This window comes from Macaca thibetana, chromosome 6, assembly GCF_024542745.1.
Source record: "Macaca thibetana thibetana isolate TM-01 chromosome 6, ASM2454274v1, whole genome shotgun sequence".
Taxonomy (NCBI): domain Eukaryota; kingdom Metazoa; phylum Chordata; class Mammalia; order Primates; family Cercopithecidae; genus Macaca; species Macaca thibetana.
In genome coordinates this window covers 1,860,346-1,876,324 of record NC_065583.1, presented here as the reverse complement: position 1 = coordinate 1,876,324, position 15,979 = coordinate 1,860,346, and the positions used below count along the sequence as shown (strand labels likewise).

The window sequence follows — 15,979 nt, the reverse complement described above, 5'->3', positions numbered from 1 at the left end:
AGCTTGGCCTCTTCTGTTCTGGGTGGAATCTGGGATTCTGTCTGTGAGGTGAGAGACCAGCTAGCGGCACTCTCTCAGAGTCCCTGTTTCCCCTTTTTTCCCCGCTTGCCCAATAAATTACATTTTTCTCACCCTTCAAAGCGTCTGCGAGATTAATCTCTGATGGCTGCGGGACAAGAACCTGGCTTTTAGCTGAACTAAGGAGAAAGTCCTACAACAGTTTGGCGTGCAACATGGGCCTTGAGAAAGGGTGAGTGAGATGCAAACCAAGAAATTTCTTTCCTCTCTCTTTTTATTTTTTATTTTTTTTTGAGATGGAGTCTGACTCTTTCGCCCAAGCTGGAGTACAGTAGCGCGATGTCGGCTCACTGCAAGCTCCACCTTCCAGGTTCACGCCATTCTCCTGCCTCAGCCTCCTGAGTAGCTGGGACTACAGATACCCGCGGCAACGCCCGGCTAATTTTTTTGCAGTTTTAGTAGAGACAGGGTTTTTACTGTGTTAGCCAGGATGGTCTCGATCTCCTGACCTCATGATCCACCTGCCTCAGCCTCCCAAAGTGCTGGGATTACAGGTGTGAGCCACCACGCCCGGCCTTTTTCCTCTCTTTCTAAGCCTATTTATCTTCGGGCTTCTGAGGGGGAGGATATGGGAAACTGTGACCCCACCCCCGTTGTTCCCAGGGGTCGGGAAGGTTGGCCTTGGTCTCCACGGCGTTTTCCTTCCTTCTGGACAGATGGGCGAAGGGCGGTTCTCTGTCACCCAGGCTGGAGTGCAGTGGCTCCACTTCCGCTCACTGCAACCTCTGTCTCCCAGGTTCAAAGGAACCTCCTGTCTCAGCCTCCTCCCAAGTAGCTGGGATAACAGGTGTGGACCACCATGCCTTGCTAATTTTTGTATTTTTAGTAGAGATGGGGTTTCACCATGTTGGCCAGGCTGGTCTCTAACTCCTGAACTCAGGTGATCCACCCTTCTCGGCCTCCCAAAGTGCTGGGATTACAGTAGTGATCCAGCCCCCAGGCATTTTTGAACTTTTTTCTTTTCTTTTCCCCACCAGGTCAGAAGTTGATTTTTTTTTTTTTTTTTTGAGATGGAGTCTTCCTGTGTTGCCCAGGCTGGAGACGCTATCTCGGCTCACTGCAAGCTCCACCTCCTGGGTTCACGCCATTCTCCTGCCTCAGCCTCCCGAGTAGCTAGGACTACAGGCGCCCGCCACCACGCCCAGTTCATTTTTTTGTATTTTTAGTGGAGACAAGGTTTCACCGTGTTAGCCAGGATGGTCTGGATCTCCTGACCTTGTGATCCGCTGGCCTCGGCCTCCCAAAGTGCTGGGATTACAGGCGTGAGCCACCGCACCCGCCCGCCCCCCCCCCCCCGCTCCCCCCGCTTTTTTTTTTTTTTTTTTTTTTTTTTTTTGAGACAGAGTCTCGCTGTGTCACCCAGGCTGGAGTGCAGTGGCCCGATCTTGGCTCACTGCAAGCTCCACCTCCCGAGTTCAAGCGATTCTCCTGCCTCAGCCTCCCGAGTAGCTGGGACTACAGGTGCCTGTGGCCACGCCCGGCTAAATTTTTGTATTTTAGTGGAGACGGGGTTTCACCATGTTGGCCAGGATGGTGTCAAGTTCCTAATGTCGTGGTCCGCCCACCTCGGCCTCCCAAAGTGCTGGGATTACAGGTGTGAGCCACCGCACCCCCCTGCCAAAAGTTGACTTTTAAGCAAGTTTTTTTTTTTTCCATTTGGAAGGTGTTTTGCTGGGCTGGAAAATGGGGATCACCGTTTATATTTCCTGTGGAGTTTTAATTGTGAAAAAGGATTTATGAGTTTGGTCTTAAGCTGTAGCCAATCTGGTGTGCTTTGTGTGTCTTTCTGTGTGGTCCCTAGTAAACTTTGCTGCAGGCCTCCATCTTGTTTTATGTCCTTGGGGACATGGCCTGTAACCCTGTGGCAAGGCATGGCTTAGCCTCCCGGGTCTCAGAGTTCATTCTGGCTTCCCAGCTGAGTTTTTTCTGGTTTGGTATCTGCATGACCTTTTGCTATTTGTTGATTCCCCTCCCCTCCATGAACCACGTTGGAGTTTCCTTTTTCCGAGCCTTTAGTAAAGTTTGAAAGCCAGGAATATTGGCCATTTGGCCTGGGTAAAGTCGGGTAATAAATTTTAAAAGGACCGTATTAAAGAGTGCTATTGTTAAAAGTCAACTTAATTAAAAGCAGATATTCAAGCTCTAATAACCTCGGACTCCTTGGGAAAAACAGGAGGTGCCAGAGACCCTGTTTTGCGACAAACCTGTTTTCTTCATAGAACCCCAGGGATTAAAAGCACCCAGAGGCCAATGATCCAAATAAAAGATTGGCAAACAAAGGATCTTGTGCGGACTGGGTTTTATTCTGCCTGTGTAATTGTGTATGTGTTGTGTGTGTAATGTCTATAAAAAGAGCTCTAATTAGTTGGCCTAAAGGAAGTCAAGAACTTGGATCAAATTTTTTTTTTTTCTTTTTTTTTTTGAGATATAGTCTCACTCTGTTGCCCAGGCTGGAGTGCAGTGGCACGAACTCAGCTCACTGCAACCTCCACCTCCCGGGTTCAAGTGATTCTCCTGCCTCTGCCTCCCAAGTAGCTGGGACTGCAGGCGCCGCCACCACGCCCGGCTAATTTGTTTTCATTTTTTATTTTTATGTATTTATTTTTGAGAGGGAGTCTTGCACTGTTGCCCAGGCTGGAGTACAATGGCATGATCTCAGCTCACTGCAACCTCCGCCTCCTGTGTTCAAGTGATTCTCCTGCCTCTGCCTCCCCAGGAGCTGATATTACAGGCGCCCGCCACTACACCCAGCTGATTTTTGTATTTTTAGTAGAGACGGGGGTTTCACCATGATGGCCAGGCTGGTCTCGAACCCCTGACCTCATGATCCGCCCACCTCGGCCTCCCAAAGTGCTGCGATTACAGGCATGAGCAACCATGCCTGGCCTAATTTTTGCATTTTTAGTAGAGACAGGGCTTCACCATGTTGGCCAGGCTGGCCTCGAACTCCTGACCTCAGGTAATCCACCCACCTTGGCCTCCCAAAGTGCTGGGATTACAGGCATGAGCCACCGTGCCCAGCCAGATCAAATATTTTTTAAAGGGAAGACTTTTCAATTCACATGACTCTAATCTTTAAGAAATAAAAATAGCCTTAAAGATTATTGGCAAAAAGTGGATGTCATCAAAATATAAATAGGTGGACTAATAAATTATGCAGGTTAGACTGGACACCGTGGCTCACACATGTAATCCCAGCACTTTGGGAGGCTGAGGCGGGCAGATCACAAGGTTAGGAGTTCGAGACCAGCCTGGCCAACATGGTGAAACTGTGTCTCTACTAAAAATACAAAAATTAGCTGGGCGTGATGGCAGGTGCCTGTAGTCCCAGCTTCTCAGGAGGCTGAGACAGGAAAATCTCTTGAACCCGGGAGGCAGAGGTTGCAGTGAGCCGAGATCGCCACACTGCACTCTAGCCTGGGCGACAGAGCAAGACTCAGTCTCAAAAAAAATAAAACATAAAAATAATAAAATAATTATTCAGGTTAGGTACTAGCTTGCTAAATGTTTGAAGGTTATGAACTGCCTTTTGGGTTTTGAGAACTATTTGACTTGCTGCTTCCCAGTTGGTGGCCTGGGGACACATGGAACTAACCACACCCTTAATTATGCTGGAAGGAGTCAAACCTTGGCTGCACCTAGCATTTAATAAAACAATTTACCAGGTTTTGGCCAGGCTTGGTGGCTCGTGCCTGTAATCCCAGCACTTTGGGAGGCTGAGGCGGGCAGATCACTTGAGGCCAGGAGTTCAAGACCAGCCTGGCCAACATGGAGAAGTCCCCATCTCTACTGAAAACACAAAAATTAGCCAGACATGGTGGTGCACACTTGTAATCATAGCTACTTGGGAGGCTGCGGCAGGATAATTGCTTGAACCTAGGAGGCAGAAGTTGTAGTGAACCAAGATCGTGCCACTTCACTCCAGCCTGGAGGACAGAGTGAAACTCTGACTCAAAAAAAAAAAAAAAAACTTACCAGTTTTTTGTTTGTTTGTTTATTTTTATTTTTTGTTTTTGAGAGGACATCTCACTCTGTCGCCAAGGCTGGAGTGCAGTGGCACAATCTCGGCTCCCTGTAACCTCTGCCTCCCAGGTTCAAGCAATTCTCCTGTCTCAGCCTCCTAAGTAGCTGGGATTATAGGCAAGTGCCACCACACCTGACTAATTTTGTGTTTTTAGTAGAGATGGGGTTTCACCATGTTGGCCTGGCTGGTCTTGAACTCCTGACCTTGTGATCCACCCACCTCAGCCTCCCAGTCTGCTGGGATTACAGGCATGAGCCACTGCTCCTGGCCCAGGTTTTACATTAAAGTTAAAATTACTAAGAGTGGCTGGATGCAGTCACTCATGCCTGTAATCCCAGCACTTTGGGAGACTGAGGCGGGCGGGTCACTTGAGGTCAGCAGTTTGAGACCAGCCTGGCCAAAATGATGAAACCCATCTCTACTAAAAATACGAAAATTAGCCGGGCTTTGTGGTGCATACCTGTAGTCCCAGCCACTTGGGAGGCAGAGGCAAGACAATCACTTGAATCCGGGAGGTGGAGGTTGCAGTGAGCCAAGACTGCACCATTGCACTCCAGCCTAGGCAACAGAACAAGATTTAAAAAAAAAATTGCTAGGAGTTATCATTTTAATATGTAATTGAAACTACTGAAAATAGATATACATGTGAGACGTGTAAGACCAATAATATGTATTTTTTTAGTAAATGATTATAAAAAAGCATAATGGCCGGGCACGGTGGCTCACGCCTGTAATCCCAGCACTTTGGGAGGCCGAGACGGGCGGATCATGAGGTCAGGAGATCAAGACCATCCTGGCTAACACGGTGAAACCCCGTCTCTACTAAAAAAATACAAAAAAAAAATTAGCCAGGCGCGGTGGCGGGCCCCTGTAGTCCCAGCTATACGGGAGGCTGAGGCAGGAGAATGGCTTGAACCTGGGAGGCGGAGCTTGCAGTGAGTGGAGATCGCGCCACTGCACTCCAGCCTGGGCAACAAGGCAAGACTCCGTCTCAAAAAAAAAAAAAAAAAGCATAAAAATATAGAATTTTGTGTGGGGGAAAGGAAAGATCAGATTGTGACTGTGTCTGTGTAGAAAAAGGAAGACATAAAGAAACTCCATTTTGATCTGTACTAAGAAAAATTGTTCTGCTTTGAGATGCTGTTAATCTGTAACTTTTGTCCCAACCCTGTGCTGACAAAAACATGTGCTGTATTGACTCAAGGTTTAATGGATCTGGGGCTGTGCAGGATGTGCTTTGTTAAAAATGTTCCTGCAGGCAGTATGCTTGGTGGAAGTCATCGCCATTCTCCATTCTCTATTAACCAGAGACACAATGCACTGCGGAAGGCCGCAGGGACCCCTGCCCAAGAAATTCTTGCCTGGGTATCGTCCAGATTTCTCCCCACTGAGACAGCCTGAGATATGGCCTTGTGGGAAGGGAAAGACCTTACAGCCCCGCAGCCCGACACCCGTAAAGGGTCTGTGCTGAAGAGGGTTAGTGAAAGAGGAAGGCCTCTGTGCTGTTGAGATAAAAGGAAGGCATCTGCCACCTGCATGTCTCTGGGAATGGAATGACTCGGTGTAAAACTGACCATACTTACTCTATTCTGAGATAGGAAAAAACTGCCTTATGGCCAGAGGCGAGACATCATGGTGGCAATACTGCTCTGTTACTCTTTACTGCACTGAGATGTTTATGTAAAGTTAAACATAAATCTAGCCTACGTACACATCCAGGCACAGCACCTTTCCTTAAACTTATTTATGACACAGAGTCTTTTGCTTACATGTTTTTCTGCTGACCCTCTCCCCACCTTCACCGTATAGTTATGCCACATTTTCCCCGCCGAGATAGTAAAGATAGTGATCAGTAAATACTGAGGGAATTCAGAGACCAGCGCTGGTGCAGGTCCTCACTTGCTGAGTGCCGGTCCCCTGGGCCCACTTTTCTTCCTCTATACTTTGTCTCCGTGTCTTATTTCTTTTCTCAGTCTCTCGTCTCCACCTTGCGAGAAATACCCATGGGTGTGGAGCGGCAGGCCCCCTTCAGTTTTGCCTAGGGTTAAAGGATTATTTTAAATTAGATAAGATAAAGCTAAAAGTTCAAACAAGTGGTATAAGGATTGTAAAAATTAATCTTGCAAAATTCCATGTGTGAACATATTGCCTAAGTATTATATGGTTTTTCTGTAAATTGAGCAATAAAAGAAAAGTACAAAAGGTATTCTTTGGGCACTGATCTGCTCTGTGGCAAAATTTGTTAAGTGTTATAAAAGGTTTTTGCTTCCTGGCCGGCTGCAGTGGCTCACGCCTGTTGTAATCCCAGCACTTTGGGAGGATGAGGTGGGTGGCTCACCTGAGGTCAGGAGTTCGAGACCAGCCTGACCAACATGGAGAAATCCTGTCTCTACTAAAAATACAAAACATTAGCCAGGCATGGTGGCACACGCCTGTAGTCCCAGCTACTCGGGAGGCTGAGGCAGGAGAATTGCTTGAACCCAGCAGGCGGAGGTTGTAGTGAGCACAGATCATGTCACTGAACTCCAGCCGGGGCAACAGAGCGAGACTCCATCTCAAAATAAATAAATAAAAATACAAAATTAGGCAGGTGTGGTGGCACATGCCTGTAATCCCAGCTACTCGGGAGGCTGAGGCGGGTGAATCACTTGAACTTGGCAGGCAGAATTTGCAGTGAGCAGAGATCATGCCACTGCACTCCAGCCTGGGCAACAAGAGCGAAATTCCATCTCAAAAAAAAAAAAAAAATAGGTTTTTCCTTCCTTAAGATTTGAGTCATTTTTGGCAAAATTAATTATTTATGGTAACCTGGAATTCTGTTTTATAAGGTCAAGTGTTTTAAACCTCTAACATTTAACAGGCTTCCCCAAATCAAACTTGAGTTTCAAAATTTTCTTTAATAATTGAGTAAGGTGACCAGGCACGGTGGCTCACACATGTAATCCCAGCACTTTGGGAGGCTGAGGCAGGTGGATCACTTGAACCTGGGAGGTCAGGACCAGCCTGGCCAAGATGGTGAAACCCCATCTCTACTAAAAATACAAAAAAATTAGCCGGGCATGGTAGCAGGCACCTGTAATCCCAGCTACTCAGGAGGCTGAGGCAGAGAATTGCTTGAACCCAGGAGGCAGAGATTGTAGTGAGCTGAAATCGCGCCACTGTACTCCAGCCTGGGTGACAGAACGAGACTCTGTCTCAAAAATAAAATAATAATAATTGAATAAGGTATACTCCTGTGAACTAAATTTGGAGCATGTTTGTTTCTTTCTGCCCAGCTCCTCTAGAATTTGGAAACCATCTGTGAATATTCTTAACTTATGGCAATATAGTTGTTTGCATTAGTGCAATAAGAATCCATTTTTCTTTTGCAACAGGACACAATTGGAGAAACTGGCTGTTTTACCAAGGCTTTGACTGGAAGGATATACTTCCTTTTGTGTCAAGCTCAACTTGTAGATCCAATAAAAGCCCCTTGGGGGTAAAAAACTGGCCTCATACCCTCATCTACACAGTCCCTGTACATGGTTCCTGACCTGTGGTCAGTAAAGAATGTCACTTTCTAACAGGCCCAGGAGCCCCAAGTTTATATTGGGTCTTTAAGAGGAGAGGATCACCCAACTCACAGGTATTTAAGGATACAAACCCATGGCTGGACTCAGTTTTAAAAGGTCTTATCTGAGATTCCTTGTGGAACAGAGTTCCATCAAAGCCAACCTAAAAGGCCTCTGTAGAAATAGTTATTCTTGTTCATGTGAATCAACCAGCAATCTCTGGCTGTAGCTCAGAAAGAACAAAAGGGATAGTTCATGTGAAAATCTGGATCAGTATTCTAGTTCTAAGCAATTATCCTGCAATTCCTGCCAGGTGATGGGAGTAAATAAGATGCCCATCACCTGGAGGTTTCCTTTTTGGGAAAATAAGACCAGGGGAGCTAACCAAAGCCAAGCACCAGGCACCCAAATCTTAACAAGCATAACTATAGCCACCAGTTTTCTGGGCATGACATCCTTTTCTCTCCCTTGTTGGAGGAGGACTCAATTCCACAGCTTCACCTTAACATTCCGCTTATGATAAGGAGTCCACGCAACCGCCCCCTGCCCCCTAGACACATTTCTGTCCCAAACTCAATTCCAAGCTTTGGGTCAAAGCCCTGGGAAAGAAATCTTGATCAAAGGGATCCAGAGGCACACAATAACAGAGGCTAAAGGACACAGAGCACACGGGCATGGTTAATTCCTGACTATTAAGCCAAGCCCCCCATTTCATGGGTAAGGGTCATGCTGATGGTATTCATGGCTTAAATGAGGTCTAGGGAACTCCAAGGTGGGATAGAGACACAGGTGAGACTGAATAATTCCTATTCTCAAGGCCCTCCCTGCTTCATGGGTGCAAGCCTCTGGCACCCATGGGTGGCACCTGCCAAGGTCGCCAGGACTCGGGGATGCAAGGACGGAAGAGAGAGGACGCTCTTCTCTCCCTCATGTACCCTGGGTATTTGCTAGGAAGAGAAGGGAACCAGGGATGCCTGTTCCCCTCTTTTTTTTTTTTTTTTTTTGAGACAGAGTCTCGCTCTCACCCAGGCTGGAGTGCAGTGGCGCGATCTCAGCTCACTGCCAGCTCCGCCTCCCGGGTTCACACCATTCTCCTGCCTCAGCCTCCCGAGTAGCTGGGACCACAGGCGCCTGTCACCACGCCTGGCTAATTTTTTGTATTTTTAGTAGAGACGGGGTTTCACCATGTTAGCCAGAATGGTCTCGATCTCCTGACCTCGTGATCCGCCTGCCTCGGCCTCCCAAAGTGCTGGGATTGCAGGCGTGAGCCACCGCGCCCGGCTGCTCCCCTCTTTCTAGATGGGTAGCCATTCATCTTCAGTCTGTACCCCTTTTGAATGCATCCTGAATCCCTGGGACTCCTTTGAAAAAACGCCATCATTTTTCCTTTCTCCTCCTCTATCCTCTCTTCACTGATAGGTAATTGTAATCTCTGTACTGTGGGACACTCCCCACAGATGCATCCTCCAAACTGGGAAAAGTTAATTTCCCAAACCTTAAATTGGTTGGCTTAGGATTGGGTTCGGGAAGGGAACCCAGAACCCCAACATGCTGGCAAAAGGGGAAAGTTTTTACCAGCCGGGCTTTGGCCTCCCTCCTCCCATGCAAACTGGTAAAAGGCTGAGGCAAAAGGATCCCTTGAGCCCAGGAGTTCGAGACCAGCCTGAGCAACATAGTGAGACCCTGTCTCTACAAAAAACAGAATAAAACCCCAAAATACAAAAAAAAAAATTAGCCAGGCATAGTGGTATATGCCTGTGTAGTCCCAACTACTTGGGCGGCTGAGGTGGGAGGATCGCTTGATCCCAGGAGGTTGAGGCTCCAGTGAGCCAAGATCATGCCATTGCACTCCAGCCTGGGCAACAGAGTGAGACCCTGTCTCAAAATACACACACACACATAGAAGTGCGTTGATTTAAGGAAAAATATTAAAAGTATTAAACCAGTAAAAATGAAGGAAATGGCCTATTGGTGACCAAGTTTGGGAAGCTCTTTTGAGTCCCCTCCCCCGCTACACTCAGTGGCTTCAGGGTAGGAAGATCTGGGATGAGGTGGGGTGAACCTGGTGTCCCAGCACCATGACCCTTGATCCTGACCCTGGCTGTAACCTCTCCACCCCACCTTTCTCCCTTTGAAACAGGGACCCGCATTGTCTGGCTCTCTTCCCATTTGCTGCTGCTCTCTGGGCCTGCCTGCAGCCCAGACTCCCTCAGGCACTTCCAGACAGGTGAGTTCTGCCTGTCACCCTATGCTAGGAGTGTGCCTGAGGGCTGCCACTGCCTGCAGCCAAACGGAGCACAAAAGTCCAGTTGCTGTCCAAACCCTAGCCCGGGGGCCTTGCCTTTGTTCTTACCACATGATGTAAGTGCCTATTTGTTTTGGGATTACTTGCCAACCCTCAGCCCACTTTGTCTTCCTGAATATTTTCTGGGACAGCCCTTGGAGGTGTCCACTCCTTCCGTTCTTAGCCTGTGGTCCAGGGACCCAGAATTGGGGAGGTCCAGGAGCTAATACTTGGTATGTCCTTCAGTTATGAATGGAAGTAGCAAAATCCACCAGAATTAACAGTAGCTCTGGCCGGGCGCGGTGGCTCAAGCCTGTAATCCCAGCACTTTGGGAGGCCGAGACAGGCGGATCACGAGGTCAGGAGATCGAGACCATCCTGGCTAACACAATGAAACCCCGTCTCTACTAAAAATACAAAAAAATTAGCCGGGCGAGGTGGCGGGCGCCTGTAGTCCCAGCTACTCGGGAGGCTGAGGCAGGAGAATGGCGTAAACCCGGGAGGCGGAGCTTGCAGTGAGCCGAGATAGCGCCACTGCACTCCAGCCCGGGAGACAGAGCAAGACTCCGTCTCAAAAAAAAAAAAAAAAAAAAAAAAAAAAACAAAAACAAACAAACAAAAAAAAAAACAGTAGCTCTGACTGTCAAGACAGAAATCAGTAGGTGTTGCAGACACCTCAAAATAGCGGTTCCACTCACAGCAGTAACTTCAGATTTCTGGTACTTATTTGTCCTGCCTCTAGATCTCATAATTTAATGAGTTTATTAATAAAGAGTCATGGCTGGGTACAGTGGCTCAGGCCTATAATCCCAGCACTCTGGGAGGCCTAGGCAGGAGGATCACTTGAGTCCAGGAGTTCGAGACCAGCCTGGGCAACATGGCAAAACCCTGGCTCTACAAAAACTAGCCTGTAGTCCTGCTACTCTGGAGGCTTGAGGCTGGGAAGCAGAGGTTGCAGTGAGCCATGTTTGTGTCACTGCACTCCAGCCTGGGCGACAGAGTGAGACCCTGTCTCAGAAAAAAAAAAAGGCCGGGCGCGGTGGCTCAAGCCTGTAATCCCAGCACTTTGGGAGGCCGAGGCGGGCGGATCACGAGGTCAGGAGATCAAGACCATCCTGGGTAACACGGTGAAACCCCGTCTCTACTAAAAAAATACAAAAAACTAGCTGGGCGAGGTGGCGGGCGCCTGTAGTCCCAGCTACTCGGGAGGCTGAGGCAGGAGAATGGCGTAAACCCGGGAGGCGGAGCTTGCAGTGAGCTGAGATCCGGCCACTGCACTCCAGCCTGGGTGGCAGAGCCAGACTCCGTCTCAAAAAAAAAAAAAAGAAAAAAAAAAAAGGCTGGGCACAGTGGCTCACACCTGTAATCCCAGCACTTTGGGAGGCCAAGGCAGGTGGATCACCAGGTCAGGAGTTCGAGACCAGCCTAGCCAAGATGGTGAAACCCCATCTCTACTAAAAATAGAAAAATTAGCCAGGCATGGTGGTGGGCACCTGCAATCCCAGCTACTTGGGAGACTGAGGGAGGAGAGTCGATTGAATCCGGGAGGCAGAGCTTGCAGTGAGCCGAGATCAGGCCACTGCACTCTAGGCTGGGCGACAGAGCAAGACTCCATCTCAATAATAATAATAATCAGGTGTTTCTATATCACAAATGTGTGTGTGTTTTTATTTTTTCAACCTAAATGTTCTTTAATGGTAGACTGGATAAAGAAAACGTGGTACATATATACCACGGTATACTATGCAGCCATAAAAAAGAACAAGATCATGTCTTTTGCAGGAACATAGATGGAGCTGGGCGCCATTATTCTTAGCAAACTAATGCAGGAATAGAAAAGCAAATACTACATGTTCTCACTTATAAGCTGGAGCTGAATGGTGAGAACACATGGACACAAAGAGGGGAGCAACAGACATTGGGGCCCATTGAAGGTGGAGGACGGAAGCAGGGAGAGGAGCAGGAAAAATAATAATGGGCACCAGGCTTCATACCTGGGTGATAAAATAGTGTGTACAACAAACTCCCACGACACAAGTTTACCAGAATAACAACCTGCTTATGTACCCCAAATTTAAAATAAACATTAAGAAGAATAATTTCTTTTTAAAAAATTGTTAGGCCGGGCGCGGTGGCTCAAGCCTGTAATCCCAGCACTTTGGGAGGCCGAGACCATCCTGGCTAACACGGTGAAACCCCGTCTCTACTAAAAAATACAAAAAACTAGCCGGGCGAGGTGGCGGGCGCCTGTAGTCCCGGCTACTCGGGAGGCTGAGGCAGGAGAATGGCGTAAAAACCCGGGAGGCAGAGCTTGCAGTGAGCTGAGATCCGGCCACTGCACTCCAGCCTGGGCGACACAGCGAGACTCCGTCTCAAAAAAAAAAAAAAAAAAAAATTGTTAAATTTATCATAAATACTGGAATCTCCAATATTAGACAGTCATTTCAAACAACACTAATTTCAGATGATCCCTTTTATTTAGATGCCGTGCATCTCTTTGTTTTGATCTAAAGTCACTGTCTTATATTAGCCTACTTTTTTTTTTTTCCGAGACGGAGTCTTGCTCTTGTCGCCCAGGCTGGAGTGCAGTGGCGCGATCTCAGCTCACTGCAAGCTCCACCTCCTGGGTTCACGCCATTCTCCTGCCTCGACCTCCTGAGTAGCTAGGACTACAGGCGTCTGCCACCACGCCCGGCTAATTTTTTGTATTTTTTGTATTTTTTTTTTTTTTGAGACAGAGTCTTGCTCTGCCACCCAGGCTGGAGTGCAGTGGTGTGATCTTGGCTCACTGCAAGCTCCGCCTCCCGTGTTCATGCCATTCTCCTGCCTCAGCCTCCCAAGTAGCTGGGACCACAGGCACCCACCACCACGCCCGGCTAATTTTTTTTTGGTATTTTTTAGTAGAGATGGGGTTTCACCATGTTAGCCAGGATGGTCTTGATCTCCTGACCTCATGATCCACCCGTCTCGGCCTCCCAAAGTGCTGGGATTACAGGCGTGAGCCACCGTGCCCAGCCAATTTTTTGTATTTTTAGTAGAGACGGGGTTTCACCATGTTAGCCAGGATGGTCTCGATCTCCTGACCTTGTGATCTGCCCGCCTTGGCCTCCCAAAGTGATCACAGGTGTGAGCTGCCGCACCCAGCCAATATCAGCCCACTTTTTAAAAATTCCACTTAAAACATGTTTATAGTTTTAAAATAAATATATTGCCAGCTTGGAGAGACGTGGGGTACTTGTCTACACACATTCATTATCAATTCACTGCAAAGGCTGCTGCAGCCGCCAGCGGAGTTCGTATGCCTCCCCTTGTGGGAGCCACTGATGCTTCATTTTTAACATCTCATCTATGTGTGCCCCATTCCAGGGCTTGGCCTTTGTTAGCATTTGAAGATACCGTTCTTGCCATCAGTCCTTCAGGGTAACTGCTGAAACTGCCTCCTTTCAGTGATTATGGCTTCTTTAGTCAAAGTAATTTTTTTTCTGGGTCCTGAGGATGTGGTTTGTGTATAAGTCTCTCATCTACTGAAACCATATTTTAAGTGAAATATTAGTAGATTTAAGTTCGGTTGTTTTCTCTATAGGATAAACTACAGAATATTCTAGCTCATGTGTTTTGGTTCTTGCTGTACCAATAAGTGACTTGCAGTTCCCACTCTGTGCAGAGAAGCCCATGCCCGTGCAACAATTCACTGGGATCTGTATGGCCAACACCAGGCCACACCATGCTCTGGTTCATAGAGCTTTTGGGTATTTGTGCAACTGTTGTAACAGTTTCTCACCGGTGGTCACAGACGTGCTCTGAAGTCCAGAGCTTGATGGTGTGGGCAGTCCAGGAGATGTCTGGGTGTGCAGGGGAAAATGAGGCAAAGAGACTATACCTGCCCCACTGCACCCCCAGCTTCGCAGCAGGCAGGCGCCATCGGCCTCACGTGAAGGACATCCCAACCCCCTCTTCCGCCTCTTACTACAATGTAAACTTGCAACTGTTTAAAGGAGGGGTCCCAACTCCCCAGACAGCATGCCTGTACTGGACCCTGGCCTGTTAGTGACCATTTCTGGCTTGCATTGTGACCATGACTGCCATCAGGAACCCTAGAGCAGGCCGGGTATGGCAGCTCACAATCCCAGTACTTTGGGAGGCTGAGGTGGGTGGATAACTTGAGGCCAAGAGTTCAAGACCAGCCTGGCCAAATGGTGAAACCCCATCTCTACTAAAAATATAAAAATTAGCGGGATGTGGTGATGGGCACCTGTAATCCCAGCTACTTGGGAGGCTGAGGCACCATAATTGCTTGAACTCAGGAGGTGGAGGTTGCAGTGAGCAGAGATCAAGCCACTGTACTCCAGCCTGGGCAACAGAGCAAGACTCTGTCTTGAAAAAACAAAAAAGAAAGAAAGGAAAACCTGGTGCAGGTGTGGGGTGTACGGCATGGGTCACTACTCCTGGACACAACTGACCAAAACCACAGTCAACTGGCTTAAGCCATTTGATAATCCAGCATTAGGCCAGCCTGGATCCAGGAGTCAGATACTGAGATCAAGCTTTGATCTGCTCAGGATTCCCCCCTCCCCAAGGCTCCTGCTTGCAGATGGCCCCAGTGTGCATTTCATCCACCAGCATGGGTCACATGTCAACGCTGACCCAGGGTGCTACAATGCTCTAGGTGGCCAAGCTTGGGTCGTAGGTTTACCTCACCCTACCTGTACGCAAAAGTACGTGGTGGCCTAACACAGGTGGGGACCCTGCTTGAATACCACCCTTTATCCACAGATGACCCCACGCCTTTATCCACAGATGACCCCACGCCTTTATCCACAGATGACCCTACGCCTTCTGCTCCAGACCATCAGGGTTATAACACATGGGACACATGGGGCACACCCCACAAAGCTACCTGAGCCCACACAGGGCAGGGACAGGCACAGAACACAGTGGGTGCACAGGGACTCCAGGGAGGTTGAAGAGCTGAGTCTGGTCGGGAGGCTGAGGGGGAAGAGCGGGCACTGGGCTGTGGGTATGCAGAGCTGGAGGTGAGGGACTGCAGTAAGTACCCGCCCTGGGGTGCAGGCCCTGCTAGGAAGCATTGGGAGCAAGAAGGGTTAGATCCTCAAAGTTAGATAATTCTTCCAGAAGGTTTTCTTTTCTTTGTTTTGTTTTTTTGAGACACCCAGGCTGGAGTGCAGTGGCACCATTCCAGCTCACTGCAACCTCCGCCTCTGAGGCTCAAGCGATTCTCTTGCCTCAGCCTCCCGACTAGCTGGGACTACAGGCACCTGCCACCATGCCCAGCTAATTTTTTGCATTTTTTAGTAGAGACAGGGTTTCACTCTGTTGGCCAGGCTGGTCTCGAACTCCTGACCTCATGATCTGCCCACCTTGGCCTGCCAGTGCTGGGATTACAGGTGTGAGCCACTGCGCCCAGCCTCTTCCAGAAGGTTTTCGAGGGGAGCAAGTGGAGGGGAGGGAGAGGGCCATTGCTCCTGCTCTGGGGACAGCCCCTCCACGGGATCCCACACTCCTGGCCAATTCAGGATAGATGGGGTACCCCTGATGTAGCCTGTCACCGCTCTGTCTGGGGCTGGCGCTCCTAGAGAAGGCCATGCTGACCTCTCCCCCACCTCGCTCCAGATTCCCCTTGAGCTTCTTTTCCCACAGTCCCCCCAGGCCTCACTGAGGGCCTCCAGTCTTCGATGGGCTTGGGGCGCCTGGACCCTTCCGGGGTCACTTTGCCGTCTTCCCCCAGCCACCCTCCCTACTCCTTGTCGCCCCCTCCTGTCTTTTCAGGACCTTCCACACTCAGGCTAACCCTATGCTTTGGGGTACCCCAGCAATGCCCCTGGGTCTCCGGCCACCGGGTGACCGAGGAAGGGAGAGGCTGGCGAGGGGGCGGGGCCTTAGGTCCCAGCACAACCCTCCTCTCAGCCCCTCCCGCCGGCCACAGTGCGCGGGACAACGAGGCAGGGACCTCGAGAACACGGGGACTTGCAGGCCGGTGGCCCCGGGCAGGCCACTTCCGACGCGGGTGGGAGGCTTCCTGCC

At 49.1% G+C, this 15,979-nt stretch overlaps 1 protein-coding gene across 3 annotated transcripts in view; it reads left to right on the top strand.

The window, feature by feature from the left end:
* Window positions 1-15,979, top strand: part of SQSTM1 (sequestosome 1) — a 38,861-nt gene that overhangs the window by 4,360 nt on the left and 18,522 nt on the right. For 2 of the 3 annotated variants that reach the window (XM_050794236.1, XM_050794237.1), the window contains exon 2: window positions 142-250. The exons of the other annotated variant lie outside the window; for it this stretch is intronic. The gene's annotated coding sequence lies outside the window, so the exon portion shown is untranslated. The remainder of the gene's footprint in view (window positions 1-141; window positions 251-15,979) is intronic. 3 annotated transcript variants of the gene reach the window in all.